Source organism: Salmo salar, chromosome ssa12 (assembly GCF_905237065.1).
Source record: "Salmo salar chromosome ssa12, Ssal_v3.1, whole genome shotgun sequence".
Lineage (NCBI taxonomy): Eukaryota > Metazoa > Chordata > Actinopteri > Salmoniformes > Salmonidae > Salmo > Salmo salar.
In genome coordinates, this window is record NC_059453.1 from 74,266,529 (window position 1) to 74,285,843 (window position 19,315).

Sequence of the window (19,315 nt, forward strand, 5' to 3'; positions counted from 1 at the left end):
GCAAATCTCACTCAAAGCTTTCAAAAGTTGGCTGCCCTGTGTTTATAGGGAAAATATGAGCAGCAGAGCAAATGTAAACCAGGGAAAAATGCACTACTCTCCCAAAAAAAGACACAACCCTCCCCCCAAAAAAGTTTGCTTAGCTAACTAGCAAGTCTGTTTGTTTAGTTACCAAGGCAACTACTATAGCTATTTAGTAAACTTGCTAGCTACTTCAGTGGATGTTGAACACATTTCTACCTGCCAATGAACATATTTCTAGTGGCACATGTGTTAAATTATAGCCATGGTATAAAAGGGATATTCAACTCGTGGCTCTATGCGTTCTCTGGAAAATGAGTTTCACTCCGCTAGCACATTGTGGAATACGGCTTCCACCTGTTCATTATTTTCCATAGAACGCATAGCCTCTCGTTGATTATCTTTTGCATAGTCCTCTCCTACAAATAACAACAGTGGGACAATAAAACACACCCAGGACAACTCTTTTTTAACTGAGTCACAGTTTTCACAATTCTACACATCTACATTTCATCTATGCCACTGAGAAAGAGAAAGTGACTGAATATAAACTCACATCATATGCATGTCCAAAATTGTGGTGTATAGGACTGTATGGTTTCATACCATCTTCTAATGAGCTGACATGGAATGATGCACAACTGCTCTCTTTATTTAACTGCAATTCATGTGCAGACTACTTCTCACAGTGAGTGATCCATCCATATGTTTATAAGCCTACATCCCCTCCGAATACAGAACACAGTAGCCCAGTGGCCGACAGTGGGGAAGATGGAACTTAGATGGATTTTGGCCGACATTCTGCACATTTTCTCCTCAATGAAACATTTGATCTCAAAGTTCTGTTCACAAAACTAGAATCTGTTATGAACAGAGTGGACTAGTTTTGCAAACTTTACCCTTTGCCAAAGTAAAAAAAAAGAAGCATTGTTTGGAAGGAGTGCAAAGGCGAATTGAGTTATTGCCCACGCACACTTCAGAGTAGGCGTTCCCTAACGGAAATATGCAAATGTTTGCTAGAATGTGCCAATAGGATCTCCCTAGCTCGTGACTGGCTCTGCCCACCTACTTGCTTGTTCTGCGCACTATGACTAATCTGTTCCCATTTGAAACAACAGGCTGTGGTTTATCTTGGTTTACTTACAAAAATATTTGGTAGTAGTGTGAATAGCACCTGAGGCTCGGTGGAGTCCGCCTGGCTCAGCTCCTTGAGGGAGATGGTACGGACAATGCCCCGCAGCAGAGGGGTGTCCTCACAGATAACACGCTGATGGCGAGAGGACGCACGCCCACTCCTGGCTCTTGCCATTTATCTGGACAGCTCTACAGGTGGGGCTGCGCTTGCATCCTCCACAAAGAGCACCCGCATCAAAGGCAAAGCAGAAAACAATGTGGCCGCTCATGAAAGGGAAGACAGTGATTTCACTTAAGCCGTGGTCAAGAGAGGATACTTCCCTCTGTTTATGAGCCAACGCGCCAGAGTCCAGCAACAAAAGGGGGGGGGGGACTTGCTTGGGCCAGAAGCACAAGTAATGGACCTTAGACCAGTGGAAATCTGTTCTTTGGTCTGATGAGTCCAAATTTGAGATTTCTGGTTCCAACCGCTGTGGCTTTGTGAGATGCAGAATAGGTGAACGGATGATCTCCGCATGTGTGGTTCCACACCTTGAAGCATGGAGGAGAAGATGTGATGGTGCTTTGCTGGTGACACTGTTGGTGATTTATTTAGAATTCAAGGCACACTTAACCAGCATGGCTAACACAGCATTCTGCAGTGATATGCCATCCCATCTCGTTTGCGCTTAGTGGGACTATCATTTGTTTTTCAACAGGAAAATGACCCAACACACCTCCAAGCTGTGTAAAGGCTAATTGACCAAGAAGGAGAGTGACGGGGTGCTGCATCAGATGACCTGGCCTCCACAATCACCCAACCTCAAACCAATTGAGATGGTTTGGGTTGAGTTGGATCACAGAGTGAAGGAAAAGCTGCCAACAAATGCTCAGCATAAGTGGGAACTCCTTCAAGAATGTTGGAAAAGCATTCCTCATGAAGCTGGTTGAGAGAATGCCAGGAGTGTGCAAAGCTGTCATCAAGGCAAAGGGTGGCTACTTTAAAGATTCTAAAATATATTTTGATTTGTTTAACCTGTCTGGGCTAGGGGGCAGTATTTTCACGGCCGGATGAAAAACGTACCCAATTTAAACAGGTTACTACTCTGGCTCAGAAACTAGAATATGCATATTATTAGTAGATTTGGATAGAAAACACTCTGAAGTTTCTAAAACTGTTTCAATGGTGTCTGTGAGTATAACAGAACTCATATGGCAGGCAAAAACCTGAGAAAAAAATCCAACCAGGAAGTGGATTGTAGTTTTTCAAGACTGGGCCTATTCAGTATATAGTGACTTAGGGTTCAATTTGCACTTCCTAAGGCTTCCACTAGATGTCAACAGTCTTTAGAACGTGTTTCAGGCTTTTGCAGTCAACAGAGAGCGAACAAGACCTCCTGGAGTCTGATGACCGAGAGAATGACAGGCCACAATTACGCGCATTCACGTGAGGAGGTAGCTGTGTTCCATAACGTTTTTCAAGACATTGGAATCGTCCGGTTGAAATATTAAGTTTTATGTTAAAAAGGCCCTAAAGATCGATGTTTTACAACGTTTGACATGTTTCAACGAACGTAAATAAAACTTTTTGTCGTGAAATTTTCGGCGCGCTTCCTACATTTGGAGTAGCTTAGTGAACACACAAACAACAAGGAGTTATTTGGACATAAATTATGGACTTTATCGAACAAAACAACATTTATTGTGGACCTGGGATTTCTGGAAGTGCCTTCTGATGAAGATCATCAAAGGTAAGTGAATATTTCTAATGCTATTTATGATTTTAGATGACTCCAAAATGGCGGGTATCTGTATTGCCTAGTGTATTTTTCTGAGCGCAGTACTCAGATTATTGCAAAGTGTGCTTTCCCCGTGAAGCTTTTTTTAAATCTGTCACAGCGGTTGCATAAAGGAGATGTTCATCTATAATTCTTTGAATAACAGTTGAATATTTTATCAACGTTTATGATGAGTATTTTTGTAAATTGTTGTGCTGATTCACCGGCAGTATTGGAGGCAAAATATTTTCTGAACGTCACGCGCCAATGTAAAATGCTGTTTTTAGATATAAATATGAACTTTATCGAACAAAACATACATGTGTTGTGTAACATAATGTCCTAGGAGTGTCATCTGATGAAGATCGTCAAAGGTTAGTGCTTCATTTCGCTGTGTTTTGGGTTTTATTGACACATGTCCTTGCTTGGAAAATGGCTGTGTGATTATTTTTGTCTATGTACTCTCCTAACATAATCTAATGTTTTGCTTTCGCTGTAAAGCCTTTTTGAAATCAGACAATGTGGTTACATCAAGGAGACGTGTATCTTTAAAATGGTGTAAAATAGTTGTATGTTTGAGAAAGTTGAATTATGACATTTTGTTGTTTTTGAATTTGCCGCCCTGATATTTCACTGGCTGTGTCCCGCAGGTCCCCATAGAAGTTAATACTTTTTTGGATACTACATGATTCCATATGTATTATTTCATAGTTTTGATGTCTTCACTACTAATTATACAGGTATGTTGTGAATAATGTGTAACCAAGCAAGATTTCAAAGTGACACCCGCAAAAATATGCATGCATGTAAGGCATATGAAATGGTATGTTGAAGTTCGCCTCAGATCAAATGCCTTAAAAAATACAATGCAGAAACGGCGTGAGCTTTTTCTATGTAATGATATTCAGACTCCATTCAGCTCTCCAGAATGCCCCATATGAAGCTGAGGTAGAAACGCACCAGGGAAGCTAGTGACAGTCATCTAACTTCCTTGAACAGGAAGAGCCATCCATTCTAATTTCATCACACTCTGAAAACTCCTCCCCTCCTTGTGTGACAATCAGTGTTTTCCAAATGCGAGGCACTCTTAAAACCAGCCACCATCCTTTCACAGCAGACACAATTATCTCTAAAGCCAATCTGTCTATGTACAGTGCTTTTCCCAGACCCCTTCTGCTCATAGTAATAGTGCTTAGGGGAACTGACTGAAAATAATTGATATTTCCCAGATCTGGCCAACAAAGGTTGGTCATTGTGTTTGTACAGTATCACTTGGCTTTCATGTTGCATGCCAGACATTTCTCTTCCTGGAGTCTTGGTGAGTCACTCCAGATGACTTGTGTGTATGTGAGAAGGCTGTGTCAAGGCCATATTATCCTGTAATGTCCCATCCTCTCCTCTCCCGCTCCTTCTCGCTGTCCTTCCCTGACTCGGCCTGACACTCTGTCTGTGTCTGTTGGATTATTGACAGAGTTAATAGGATAAAGGCCACAGATTGGACATTCTCAATACAATTATTCCCAATACAAATAATTGTATTTTGGGCAGAGAACAGGAGCATTACTGTAACTGCACTCGCAGTGGGAAAGCAGAGAAATGTGATGGTGTCCTCGGTTACAGAACATGACAGAAAGAGACTACTTGTAGGCTTGTTTTTGAACAGATGGGTGTTCTCTGAAAGTAAAGGCTGCCTCCCTGAACTTCAAATGAAAACTGAAAGTATCCACGTGTAAAAGCCTACTAGTTACACATGGTTTAGTTTAAAACAAAATTGCTGAATACATACAGTATTATCCGTTCACTCATCTGCAAATACTGAAACCTCTTTGGAAAATCCTCTACCTAAACTAAATCCCCCAGCTCTAATTTCATGTGCTGGAAGAGTGTTAAAAATGTTGTTTTCACTAGGCGATGGACATTTCTATAGAAAATCTGAATTTCTGCTGGAGTTGGAGAAAGCTTTTAGTCGTAATTTAAGTGCTGCAGCCGTTAATGCATAAACCACCTATTTGACACCAGAACCAAGTTTAATCTCCTTTTACTTAAAAGTGGTGATTTTAATAACTACACTTTAAGACATACTCCTGTTTTACATAATGACTTGGATGTGCTTTCAATGTATTATAAGGGAGGTTTAATGGAGAAAAAAAATAGATAAAAGTGAAGCCTTCAGAGATCCATTTGAAATAAGTGTGGAATTACCGGCCATAAAGCTGTCAAGCATTCTAATCTTAAGAGTCCAAACTAACTTTGAAATAATAACATCTGAGTGAAGTAAAAAGAGCCATTGACTGTCCCCAAGGATATTCTTTATCTCTTTCCTGAATGTATCATGACACAGAATAATGTCTATAGATGATCTATTACCACTCCAAAAAGCTATAGTGATAAATAACACAACGGAAAGTGATTTTGAATCTGATCATATTCTCAAATGCCTGTTACGGCCATTGCACTACAGTACCTCTAAACACACTTTCTGCCACATCAAAAACACCCAACATGGTGCATTCATGGAATACTGCCATTTCTCAGTGGTGTTGAATGTCTAGTGCTCTCATAACAGATTGTACTTGGGGCCTGAGTAGATCTATAGATGAGCCTTGGAATCCTGTTTCCATGCAGCATTACGTTAGAACAATTTGTCCTTACCTAAATTACAAAAAATAACAAATTGAATTTAGATTTTGGGACATCTACTACTATTACTGACATGACATGCTCTTAAACATATACTTGAAGTACAATCCAGGAATAAAGAAATGGCAGGTTGTGTCAACATGACCTGTTGGAGCGATCAAACAGAACTGTGGTGCACTGAGGCTGCCGTCTAAGAGGTTATTCAAGTGGGTAAAAGTCCCCCTCGATTCCCAGATGTTGGTGTTGCATTAGTCCGGCCCATCACCCAGGCATGAGCAATTACCCAGACATAGCAGAGGGGAAATGATTATCCCCATCATCTCAAGAATAAAGGTGGGAGCAGTCCATTCCAGTCAACACACACGGAAACACAGATGCAAAACACACACACAACCAATAATCAGTTAACATTCTGACGCTAACAGAGGTATAATAACAAATCCTTAGCCTTAGTCTCTGACATGTATTGCATGGGTAAATAATAGCTTTGGACAATGTCATCTTTCTCAATACAAGTTAATGTCAATAGACAGAGCGCAGCTCTCCAAAGGGGGATGTACTATAGACTAATCAAAATTAGTCAGGCAGCATTGGTGGTCCCTGGGTAAAGAAAATAACACCCTAGGATTATTTGAGCTCCTGAATGGGAGAAAGGAAAGAGATTTCTACAGACATTCCAACACATACAGTATTGGCAAACATATCTTAATCCAACTCTCTATGTTAACCCAAGCTGCACATTCTGCTAATAATAATAAACTACAGCCTATATGAATCAAGCAGTGATGGTTTTCAATCTGGGCAGGCGTAATTTATGGCTATAAAACCCCTAAATATTACAGTGATAGTTAAATGTTTCCTAGAAAGGCATTCCTGCATGAAAATTATTATGCCCATTATGATTTCAAAATGCACTAAATGAGTGATAATTACCCCAGTTAGGGCCCTTGCAGTAAACATTTCAAGAGCCCTCCAATGTACCACAGCAATCAGTGATTAGTAAAACAGGCTATTATTGCCCATTTTTAATCAGTTCTGCTGTGCAAAACACAACGTACAAGACCTAATCTTGTGCACATAACTCTGACTACATTAATGACAATGGTTGATTTGCTTAAAGTTTCTCATGGACTAAGTAGTACATTTTAATCTGTAGTTGTCCTGAGGGTAACAGCCTTGCAGCCAGATGTGTTCATTTGCAGGCCTAGGCAAATAAAACATTGAGGGAGGTTAAGATACACTGCTGCAAGGGGCAGATGTCCAAATCAAACATCTGTTAACTGGGCCTACCCCAGCGCCACGGCTAGGCCTGGATCCACCAGAGCTAGTTTAAGAAATGGCTCCCTCTGGACAGGCAGGGGATTGAAGACCAGCTGTGCAGTAGTTAGCACAGGCCATGGAGAGTGGCATATAGCACCACCAACACACACCATTCAGATGATGATTTAACATGCTATAGCACCCACCCTATGACACTATTCATTAATAACTTCCATTCCCTGTTATCCCCAACATCAGATATGCATCCACATCTCTCCCATTTCTCCTGTGAGGGGAGAGAGAGCACGTTCTATTAGAGCCTGCTATTAAGATACAGGGCTTTGCAAAGCAGCGCTGTCGCCAGCATTCACATCAGCAAATAAAAGTAATTCAAAACAAACTGAAACTGGTTTAGTTTAAAACATGTGATTCAATAAAGAAAAATAAAGCATTATTCTCCCTCCTGTGTAAGTGCTGTGTAACTCTACGTAGGAGGCAGCTGAGGCAGAGAGGATGACCAGAAACACATTGAGCAGAGCAAACAACCTCTTGGCTGAACTTATCTAGCCCAGTGTTCTCTACATACAGTCAGCAGCAAGAAAACAAGTCAACAGTAGCAACACAAATGTTGCTGTTGGCTTTATCTGTAATCAACATGCTTACATCCCCTGAAAAACGGCAGGGGAGGGAAATCAATGATCCAGGCCAACTTTATTGTCAAAGAGAAGCAATAAATACACTTACCTTCAACCTCGCTTGCTTCTCACGGTCCCAGGGTCTGGTAATTAGAGAAGGGAGGGATGGAAGGAGGGAGGGATAGAAGGACAGATGGAGGCTGGAACACAAGGAGGAGAAGATTACAAGATGATGAGTTTCATTGCAGACAGCCTCGGTCTAATGATACTCCTCTGTCACTCAAAACACTAACTCAAAGATGCCTGTAAGTAAACACATTGGCCGTGGATTGGGATACTGCAGATCTGAATATAGATACTGTATGTGAGAAAAAACACAGAGGTTGTTGGTCTGTATGGAGGTCTGTTATAATACTGTTATAATAATGCTTATTTTCAATAAGGGATATAGGACTTGGGTTTATGAATGTATGCTTTACTGTCAATGTATCTTAAGGTGTCTGACATTGATTGCAATACCTCTAAATAAAGATGTTTCAAAGTAAATTGAAACATTGCCATTATGACAATTTTAAACCAAAAACTGTAACGTATAGCTATTTTTTGACATCTCATGTCGCAATGTTCAAGTGGTATGCCGAATGAATGCCATAAACAATTAACATTGGATTTGGTTCAGCAGTGGGGCAGATTAAATATTTAGTTTCAGCTACCTTAAGTGTTTCTATAATTCAAATTGCATCAAGATGTATGTATTGTGTTGAGGTTCTATGACAGATCAAAGCATAAGGGCATTGGATAAAAAGCTAAGCATGTTGGAAAGGACATGTGTAGGAATGCAAAGATAACCTTGGAATATCACTGTTTGTTTAACATGTTAATGACTAGGCAGGGGTGTCACGACTCCTGCCGAGGGTCACTCCTCTCCCTGTTCGGGTGGCGCTCGGCGGTCGTCGTCACCGGTCTACTAGCTGCCACCGATCCCTTTTTCCTTTTCTGTTGGTTTTGGCTTTATTTAGTGCACCTGTGTTCTATTTAGTAATTAGTTGGGTATTTAAGCCCGTTTCCCCACCTGTTCTGTGTGCGGGCTTGTTTCGTTCTTTCACACTGTGTGTTGTGTAGTGGAACGTGTTTTTGTATGAGACTCTGTATTTTGATTACGCCCTGTTGTATTTTTGGGTGTATACTCTTTTTGGTGGTGCGTCTAATAAAGCACTATAGTAAACGCTCTTGTTTCCTGCGCCTGACTCCACACCCACAACGTCCATCGTTACAAGGGGGTAGTTAAAGACGTAATAAGAGACAAGAACAATAGCTCATATCTACCTGGAACAGTGATGAGAGGGGATGGAAAGAAACAAAGATTATAAAAAGACCTGTGAGTAAAAGACATGTAATTGATGCGCAAAATAAATTGTTAGATGGTGTAACCTTTCCCTGGATGCCTGGACCCTATTTCTCTTTGTCTCTCAACTCGGCGTACATTTTTAATGAAAGAGACGGCTCAAGCTTGAACTTTGTTTTTCCTTGTAAAAGATTAATTCTATTGGGGAAGTGTTGATTGAACAGAAGCCCAAATACCCTCAGTCTCTCCTCTACTTAAGAGGGCACAGTTGAGCTGAAGCGAACATCAATTTATCACGACATCTCTGGAGCTGCCCGGCGGGCAGGGAGAGATGGGAGCTGGCAATACAGCTGACGGACTGGCAAAGGCCTCCTGCTATTATCCAAGCACAAGCCTCTGACTCCCTTAGGAGTTTCCCCCTGCTTTGCCTTCGCAGGCAGAATGTCCCAGAGGTGACAATGAGGCGCAGGGCGACTGATAGTGACGGTAATTAAAAGGGTTGATTAAAGTGACGGAAGGCAGACATCCAGGGAGAAAACAAGGTTCAGGAGAGAGAGGGAGCGAGAGCGGTAGAACAGGAATCATGTTAGATCACTTCTCGAGTTAACAGGAGAGCCAGATAAATACCTTTCTCCGCAAGTCACTTCAATTGGGGCAAAATCTCTAGAGGGCTGCCATCATAGAAAACCTGGAAAACTGTAATTCTGCGGGAATGATGGTTGCCCATTCGATTCAATGCCCAAGAGGTAAAGCTGGAAGTAACAATCTAAATCTGAATATTTGAAGGTGAAGTTTGTCTATTGCATTTGACTTTCACAAACAGTCACTACCAGCAGTCTAATAACTCAATTTAAGTTCAAATGTGTAGATGAAAATGCAAAAGCAACAAAGAGCACAACTGGATCTAGGGACAAATAGGCTATCGGTAAAGAGAAGTCCTGGTGTTCGCTGCCCAGATATCTTGTTTATTACCACTGGCCAATACTTCCCAAAGAGACATCAGAACCAGATGATCACTTCACAGCCAAACCTGCAGGGAAAACTAAATGAACTCCTGGAGGTTTTTCAACTTAAACCCCTGGCCTCACACATGCAGTGACCTGAGGAAGCCTCACTCTACAAAATCCAGCACTTTTATACATTAGTCTAGCCGTCTAGTACCACTCGTCTAATTCGGGCTTGCCCAGAGGGGGTAACAACTCAAAGACCTGAACTTCAATTGCAATAGCATCCGAAAACTGAAGCCAAAAACAAACACATCACTTTTAATGAGGGAGACACACTGGACAGATCTTAGAGTGAAGTTAATTTGACATTGTGTTCTTTACGTCCAAATACAAACTGACATTCATTAAATTCATACAGAGCAGCTAATGTGATAACTCAAAATTAAAATATTTTGTTGATTCTACTGCTTGTAGTAAATACATTAGATAAAAGGAACTGCCAGTTGCTGTATATTTCTACAATGACAGTAAGTGCTTTGTGAGATTCCTCTTGGCACACAAAGCATTATGATGCATTTCCATATTTATCTCTCTGTACATATGCCCTAGCATACACAATGGTAGCACGACAGAAAGACAACAGCATTTAACCATTTGTACATGACAAGGTTTTGACAGATGGAAGGAGAAGTAACAGCAGGATAACTTTTTGATTTGAACCAACAGAACACAACCCAAGGCAGCATGAGTCACGTTGGATAGTGGATCACGTTGATCCAACTTCCAGTCACATGAATGATGAAGGTTGTTTCGTAAACATCTCAGTTGATTAAAACCTTGTTCCTATACTAGCTGTGAATGGGAATCCACACATTCGCACCCAAGAATCAGAGCACAAGACTGAGGACAGACAGTCTAATGTGTTGTGTGTCCTTTACTTCAAAACTACTGTAGAAAAGCTGTAGATTCAGAAAGTAGCCCCCCAGAATCTACTTGCATTATAATCCAATTCATCTAATTAATAACGATGTTCTCGCTTTTTTCCTTGTGACCAAATATAAGTAATGTGCACATGTGTACATGCTAGACAGGCTCCATTGTATTTATAGCTTCTGGTTAGGTGTTTCTGACGCGATATAAAGACGTGGTATTTACTGGGGCTAATATTTTTCTATCATTGCTCACGGCACCATGCATATCCACCAGCTGCTGGAGATAATGCACAAATATGATAACAGATCAATTCCCCGCCATAAATTCCCAAGGGACGGACGGCCTGAGCTAGGAAGTTGCAATGGACTGAGACACCAACACACATAACATAATTGAGGTAGGAGAGGCAGAGTGAGAACAATGCGAAGAGCATTAAAAAGCCTAATAGTTTCAAAATTGGCCGTCATAAATGTCATTATTTCTTTCCTAATGAATGACAATTGGTATTCTGCTCTCGCTGTCTGTGAACCAACACTGACATTTGAGCTATAGGGCTTTTAAGCCTACTTGGAAACCTGGGATAGTAGGCTACATATTGAAAATGCAGACTATTGTCAATTTAAGTCACTTCATGTCAAAGCGGGTGAGAAGCATCCAGCTGCAAATGTTGTGTTTTGAGGGCACCTAGTCTGCTAATGTCAAAGCGCACGCGCTCTAACACGCTGGGCCAGAGGTATAATATGTATATTTTGTGGGTGATTATTTGTGAGTAGTGTTTGTTTCTCCTCTGCATCACGGTTTGTTATTTCATAGATTTCAGTTATTTGATGTATTGCATAGTTTTCACGGATTACATAAATATGTGGAACGAAAATCATGGCTTTAGAAGCTTCTGATAGGCTAATTGACATAATTTGAGTCAATTGGAGGTGTACCTGTGGATGTATTTCAAGGCCTACCTTCAAACTCAGTGCCTCTTTGCTTAACATCATGGGAAAATGAAAAGGAAATCAGCCAAGACCTCAGAAAATAATTGTAGACCTCCACAAGTCTGGTTCATCCTTGGGAGCAATTTCCAAATGCCTGAAGGTACCACGTTCATCTGTACAAACAATAGTACGCAAGTATAAACACCATGGGACCACACAGCCGTCATACCGCTCAGGAAGGAGATGCATTCTGTCTCCTAGAGATGAACGTACTTTGGTGCTAAAAGTGCAAATCAATCACAGAACAATAGCAAAGGACCTTGTGAAGATGGTGGAGGAAACCGGTACAAAAGTATCTAAATCCACAGTAAAACAAGTCCTATATCGACATAACCTGAAAGGCCGCTCAGCAAGGAAGAAGCCATTGCTCCAAAACCACCATAAAAAAATCCAGACTATGGTTTGAAACTGCACGTGTCAGAGAAATGTCAGAGAAAAGTCCTCTGGTCTGATGAAACAAAAATAGAACTGTTTGGCCATAAAGACCATCGTTATGTTTGGAGGAAAAAGAGGGATGCTTGCAAGCCGAAGCACGGGGGTGGCAGCATCATGTTGTGGGGGTGCTTTGCTGCAGGAGGGACTGGTGCACTTCACATAATAGCAACATCTTAAGACATCAGTCCGGAAGTTAAAGCTTGGTCACAAATGGGTCTTCCAAATGGACAATGACCCCAAGCATACTTCCCACGGGGGACCAGTACGGAGAAAAAAAAGAAAAAAAATGTATGAAATGTATGCATTCACTACTGTAAGTCGCTATGGATAAGGGCGTCTGCTAAATGATAAAATGTAAAAAATGTAAAAATGTAGAAAAATGGCTTAAGGACAACAAAGTCAAGGTATTGGGTGGCCATCACAAAGCCCTGATCTCGATCCTATAGAAAATTTGTGGGCAGAACTCAAAAAGCGTGTGCGAGCAAGGAGGCCTACAAACTTGACTCAGTTACACCAGCTCTGTCAGGAGGAATCGGCCAAAATTCACCCAACTTATTGTGGGAAGCTTGTGGAAGGCTACCCAAATCATTTGACCCAAGTTAAACAATTTAAAGTCAATGTTACCAAATACGAATTGAGTGTATGTAAACTTCTGACTCACTGGAACTGTGATGAAAGAAATTAAGTGGTAATCCTAACTGACCTAAAACATGGAATTTTATAGGATTAAATGTCAGGAATTGTGAAAAACTGAGTTTAAATGTATTTGGCTAATGTGTTTGTAAACTTCCGACTAGCTGTAGTCCGCACTAGCGCTGGTCCAGGTCAAAGGTTTGGACACACTTACTTACTCATTCAAGGGTTTTTCTTTATTTTTACTATTTTCTACATTGTAGAATAATAGTTAAGACATCAACACTATGAAATAACACATATGGAATTATGTAGTAACCAAAAAAAGTGTTACGCAAATCAATATATATTTGAGATTTGAGATTCTTCAAAGTAGCCACCCTTTGCCTTGATAACAGCTTTGCACACTCTTGGCATTCTCTCAACCAGCTTCATGAGGTAGTCACCTGGAATGCATTTCAATTAACAGGTGTGCTTTGTTAAAATTAAATTTGTGGAATTTCTTTCCATATTGATGCATTTGAGCCAATCAGTTGTGTTGTGACAAGGTAGTGGTGGTATACAGAAGATAGCCCCATTTGGTAAAAGACCAAGTCCATATTATGGCAAGAACAGCTCAAATAAGCAAAGAGAAACGACAGTCCATCATTACTTTAAGACATGAAGGTCAGTCAATACGGACATTTTCAAGAACTTTGAAAGTTTCTTCAAGTGCAGTCACAAAAACCATCAAGCTCTATGATGAAACTGGCTCTCATGAGGACCGCTAAAGGAAAGGAGGATAATTTCATTAGAGTTAACTGCAGCATAGATTGCAGCCCAAATAAATGCTTCACAGAGTTCAAGTAACAGACACATCTCAACATCAACTGTTCAGAGGAGACTGCGTGAAACAGGCCTTCATTGTCGAATTGCTGCAAAGTGACAACAACTAAAGGACACCAATAGTAAGAAGAGACTTGCTTGGGGAAAGAAACACAAGCAATTGACATTAGACCGGTGAAAATCTGGCCTTTGGTCTGATGAGTCCATGCGGATGATCTCCGCATGTGTGGTTCTCACTGTGAAGTATGGAGGAGGAGGTGTGATGGCACTTTGCTGGTGACACTGTCAGGGATTTATTTAGAATTCAAGGCACACTTAACCAGCATGGCTAACACAGCATTCTGCAGCGACACCATCCCATCTGGTTTACGCTTAGTGGGACTATCATTTGTTTTTTAACAGGACAATGACCCAACACACCTCCAGGCTGTGTAAGGGCTATTTGACCAAGAATGAGAGTGGTGGAGTGCTGCATCAGATGACCTGGCCTCCACAAGCACCCAACCTCAACCCAATTGAAATGGTTTGGGATGAGTTGGACCGCAGAGTGAAGGAAAAGCAGCCAACAAGTGCTCAGCATATGTGGGCCAAAAAACCTTTTGGATCCCTTTTTCTAATAATGTAGGCAACTATTGTGTAGGCACCTTTTTCTAAGTAGCCGTAGGATATATGGCAGGGGTATAAACAACCCTGTTCTTGGAGTGCCACAGGCACTCCTACTCCTATAATCATGCAGTAGCCACACAGAATGTAATGTTTCTGCATTGCTGTGACTGCTTTAATTTGAGAATTATTCAAAACATGTAATTATTGGAATATACAGTAATGCATAGCCTTGAGCAGGGGTATTCCAATCTTACCCAACAAGGTCCGGATTACTGCTGGTTCTGTTCTACCTGATAATTAATTGCACCCACCTGGTGTCCCAGGTTTAAAACAGTCCCTAATTAGAGGTGAAGAATGATTTGGTAACCATGGTCCAGAGTTTAATTTTCGGGGCCTACAGTGCCTAAACATTTGTAATTATGTAGGCTATAGGTCTACAGCACAGAGTGTAAGTGAGAGACAAAATAAAAACAATGCAGGCAGACATTAACACTTGTAAGCACATCTGTGTCAATTTCTCATAGTGTTTCTGTGAATGGTAATGAGACACATAAGAGATCCCTAGGGGTAGTGTGTAGTAACACAGTAGAGACGCCAATTCCCATCACTGGTGGCTTTGGGTGGCTAAGCTCTTTGTCAAAGGATTGAAGCAGCACATTTCCAGAGAGGATAAAGGAGATTGAAAGGTGAAATTAGAAGGTGAAATTGAACACATATCTCATTTCTGGAAGGGTGATCCTTTTACTTAGTGGTAAGGCAAAGAATATATCTAAAAGTGGCTGACACACATCTCCAGAATTCAGTTCAGTTGTAGGCCTACCTGGTTTAAAGGATTGACCAACAATCGTTCATATCCCCAGGCAAGATGACTAACAAAAAAACAAGGAGCCCCATCATTGCTCAGACAGATCATTGCTCAACTCTCCTTTTGCTCATCCTACTATCTATCTCTTTTCCCACCCACCCACTTCCCTCACTTATTTTTCCCCATCCCCCTTCCCCCACCTCTAAATGTTTTCTTTTCCCCCGCTTCCCCAAATCAGATATGACCAATTATCTTACAGTATCAGATTGCTGTTGTGCCCAATCAGATCAAGTAACATTTTTGCTCGCATTGAATGGGATTAAGAGTGAAAGAGACTGAAGAGATGCCAACTGGTTAATGTGATTGGGAATGAAGGCCTTTGTCTCCAATCGGATTAACAGCAGAAATACAGAGTGGGGATAAATGTCATCCACTGGGCACCATGCGTTGGAGCTCCGCTCCTTTGTTGCTCTGCCATTGACGTTGACGTACACTAAGCCCCATGTTGAGACATGACCAGAAACAACACTAACAGGATAGGCAGTGTTGAAGGGCATCACAATAAGCATAGGGGATGATACATTTAAAGGCTTCTACCATGCAACAGCACATATATTGACTTACAATAATCAAAAGGTCATGAATGACTTGATTTATGCTCATTACATTTTTGCTGTCATTAACCAGGTTTCCATCCAACCTTTTTAAGCGAGTAATGTACACATTGCATAAAAAATTTCAGCAAATTTGTCAGCAAACTTTCCAAATGTCTATAAAACAAATACGCTAGGTGGGATCTTTTTGTGTCTGTAACATTAATTGCACAATTCTGCACAAATATTGATATAATAACAATCATATGGAAGTAAACTTGGAGTCACATGATGATATGTTGTGTGGTCCACCCAGTACGACTCATTGGGAAATAATGCAGTTTATTAGGCTACAGATAAGTTATGATGAACTTTACAAGGTTGTGAAAGTGCACGCGGTGATTGATGCTCCTCTCCAATAAATATCAAGATTCTTATTATGGAGACATGATGATCGATGCTTGGCTGCCTTTTGACAAATAATCTCGCTCTTCTGTCCAAAATAATCTCATCACGTAGGCTTTTTTACGCACACTGTATGTCAAGCTGTTGGCTAGAGCGCACATGCCAAGACCAGAGTGGGCACATGCGCAATATAACGCACCATTTTTTTGTTGACAAAACCATCAGTAGAGTTGGAAATGCGATGGAAACCCATTAAAAAATGTTTTATTCGGTACATGGGAATTTAACCGCAAAAGGTATTTTGTGGGTCTTCTGAGTGGCACAGCGGTCTAAGGCACTGCATCGCAGTGCTAGAGTCGTCACTACAGATCCAGGTTCGATCCCGGGCTGTGTCGCGAACGGGAGACCCATGAGGCGATGCACAATTGGCCCAGTGTCGTCCGGGTTAGGGGGAGGGTTTGGCCGGCTGGGATGTCCTTGTCCCATCGCACTCTAGCGACTCCTTGTGGCTGACGGGCGCATGCAGGTTGACTTCGATTCCCAGCTGTACGGTGTTTCCTCTAACACATTGGTGCGGCTGGCTTCCAGGTTAAGCGAGCAGTGTGTCAAGAAGCAGTGCGGCTTGGCGGCGTCATGTTTCAGTGGACGCATGGCTCTCGACCTTCCCCTCTCCCGAGTCCGTACGGGAGTTGCAGCGATGGGACAAGACTGTAACTACCAATTGGATATCACAAAATTGGGGAGAAAAAGGGGTAAAAAGTACATACAGTGGGGGGAAAAGTATTTGATCCCCTGCTGATTTTGTATGTTTGCCCACTTACAAAGAAATGATCAGTCTATAATTTTAATAGTAGGTTTATTTGAACAGTGAGAGACAGAATAACAACAAAAAACTCCAGAAAAACGCATGTCAAAAATGTTATCAAATGATTTGCATTTTAATGAGGGAAATAAGTATTTGACCCCTCTACAAAACATGACTTAGTACTTGGTGGCAAAACCCTTGTTGGCAATCACAGAGGTCAGACGTTTCTTGTAGTTGGCCACCAGGTTTGCACATATCTCAGGAGGTATTTTGTCCCACTCCTCTTTGCAGATCTTCTCCAAGTCATTAAGGTTTCGAGGTTGACGTTTGGCTACTCAAACCTTCAGCTCCCTCCACAGATTTTCTATGGGATTAAGGTCTGGAGACTGGCTAGGCCACTCCAGGACCTTAATGTGCTTCTTCTTGAGCCACTCCTTTGTTGCCTTTGCCGTGTGTTTTGGGTCATTGTCATGCTGGAATACCCATCCACGACCCATTTTCAATGCCCTGGCTGAGGGAAGGAGGTTCTCACCCAAGATTTGACGGTACATGGCCCCGTAAATCGTCCCTTTGATGCAGTGAAGTTGTCCTGTCCCCTTAGCAGAAAAACACCCCCAAAGTATAATGTTTCCACCTCTATGTTTGACGGTGGAGATGGTGTTCTTGGGGTCATAGGCAGCATTCCTCCTCCTCAAAACACAGCGAGTTGAGTTGATGTCAAAGAGCTCCATTTTGGTCTCATCTGACCACAACACTTTCACCAGTTGAGTCATTCAGATGTTCATTGGCAAACTTCAGACGGGCATGTATATGTATTCTTGAGCAGGGGGACCTTGCGGGCGCTGCAGGATTTCAGTCCTTCACGGCGTAGTGTGTTACCAATTGTTTTCTTGGTGACTATGGTCCCAGCTGTCTTGAGATCATTGACAAGATCCTCCCGTGTAGTTCTGGGCTGATTTCTCACCGTTCTCATGATCATTGCAACTCCATGAGGTGAGATCTGCATGGAGCCCCAGGCCGAGGGATATTGACAGTTCTTTTGTGTTTCTTCCATTTGCGAATAATCGCACCAGCTGCTGTCACCTTCTCACCAAGCTGCTTGGCGATGGTCTTGAAGCCCATTCCAGCCTTGTGTAGGTCTACAATTTTGTCCCTGACATCCTTGGAGAGCTCTTTGGTCTTGGCCATGGTGGAGAGTTTGGAATCTGATTGATTGCTTCTGTGGACAGGTGTCTTTTTTACAGGTAACAAGCTGCGGTTAGGAGCACTCCCTTTAAGAGTGTGCTCCTAATCTCAGCTCATTACCTGTATAAAAGACACCTGGGAGCCAGAAATCTTTCTGATTGAGAGGGGGTCAAATACTTATTTCCCTCATTAAAATGCAAATCAATTTATAACATTTCTGACATGCTTTTTTTCTGGATATTTTTGTTGTTATTCTGTCTCTCACTGTTCAAATAAACCTACCATTACAATTATAGACTGATCCTTTCTTTGTCAGTGGGCAAACGTACAAAATCAGCAGGGGATCAAATACTTTTTTCCCCCACTGTATATATATATATTTTTTATGTACACTGTCATTACGCACAGCCTTTTATTCACAACAGGTCAATTTGATGGAAACCCATCTCTGGCAAAATGCAGATTTTGTTTTTATGCAGATTTTTGAATATTCGCATGAAAATCTGTCACTAATTGGATGGAAACCTAGCTACAGTAGTGAGGTCATCCCCTATAGCATGTCACCATCTTAATTCATGTATTTATAGACACAACAAAATGTATTGCCATTTTACATAACAGCTGTCCTTTCCCTCTGCACTGCAGACTGTCCAAGAGTTTAGTCAGATACTGTACACTGTGTGCTTGTCTTGTTTAATCATACTTACCTGTCTATAAATGTACCTGGACTGCAGAGCAGATCACAACTTTTAGACTTGATGCAGTGTGAACTCCTCTCTGATCTTCTACGGTACCTCACTTTTCTTTACCTGCAGGGGCAGAGATCAGTACGGACATGAGGCTCCATGTAAATCGAAGAGAAATGCAAAGAGAAGTGGAGAGTTGATATTCTGCTGAGGGTCTGGGCACCTTCCACCGCACTATGGTGGTGACCTTTACGACCTCTCTTTGAAAATCATTCGGCAGGTCTTCTCTCTGCAGCCCTCACACACACAGCCTGACCTCAGAGTGCACACACGCACACACGCGCACACACACACACACACACACACACACCTGAGGAGCCATTGGTTCTGTCAGCATCACCACTCTCTCTATTCCTCCTGCTCTTCTTTTAGGAAAGTATCAAGGACTCAAGGAACAGTCAGAGATGACTGGATGAACTCGGTGTGTTTTTGTAGGTCACTTGACTTTCAATGTGGGAGAACACTGACCTGAATACAGTACAAGGTTGCTTTATAAGACAATGTGAACATGTAATTTTGTTATGACTTTAGGAAGTGAGAGTCATGCTTGTATTCATATCCCACTTCCAGAACTACATTGTGTAACACTGCTATATAACACTAAATGAATGTCAAT

At 41.6% G+C, this 19,315-nt stretch overlaps 1 protein-coding gene across 1 annotated transcript in view; it reads right to left on the reverse strand.

The window, feature by feature from the left end:
* Positions 1-19,315, reverse strand: part of fhit (fragile histidine triad diadenosine triphosphatase) — a 128,570-nt gene that overhangs the window by 105,626 nt on the left and 3,629 nt on the right. Inside the window, 2 exon segments of the mRNA NM_001141592.2 lie at positions 7,557-7,647; positions 18,677-18,762. The gene's annotated coding sequence lies outside the window, so the exon portion shown is untranslated.